Genomic DNA, 700 nt, shown 5'->3' with positions numbered 1-700 from the left:
AATTTAAAAGTTTAAAAATCTTATGATATATATATATATATATATATATATATATATATACGGACCGGGCTGCGTGTTGTGTTTCTGAGCAAGATACTTTATTTCTCGTTGCTTCAGTTCACTCAGCCCTAGAAATGAGTTGTGGTGTCACTAGTGCCAAGCTGTATCGGCCCCTTTGCCTTTCCTTTGGATAACATTGGTGGCATGGAGAGGGAAGGCTTGTATGCATGGGCGACTGCTGGTCTTCCATAAACAACCTTGCCCAGACTTGTGCCTCGGAGGGTAACTTTCTAGGTGCAATCCCATGGTCATTCGTGATCGAAGGGGGTCTCCACACATATATACTGAGATACAGACACCCACATCGTATTATAAGAGACGTAGAAAGCGATAAACCATTTTGGCATTCTTATGGTTGAACTTATTATTCTTTCAATCAACCGACGATATTTCGGCAAAAACTGTCTTGCCGAAACAGTGGGGAAATAAACAGCCCCATGTATTGAGATGTATGTATATTTAAGCATTAAAACAAAAGAAATGCCTGTAACGTTTTCTGCGTTTCTGTAAATAACATGATGGAGCTCACATCCCGGACCGTGGCATATTCTCCGATGTAACGCGCGAAATCGAAACGCGTAAGATTTAAGAGTTTAATATGAGACCAGTTATGAAGCTGTGAGCTCATTGCTAACATGCC

Source organism: Octopus bimaculoides, chromosome 24 (assembly GCF_001194135.2).
Source record: "Octopus bimaculoides isolate UCB-OBI-ISO-001 chromosome 24, ASM119413v2, whole genome shotgun sequence".
Lineage (NCBI taxonomy): Eukaryota > Metazoa > Mollusca > Cephalopoda > Octopoda > Octopodidae > Octopus > Octopus bimaculoides.
This window is presented reverse-complemented; position numbering follows the sequence as displayed.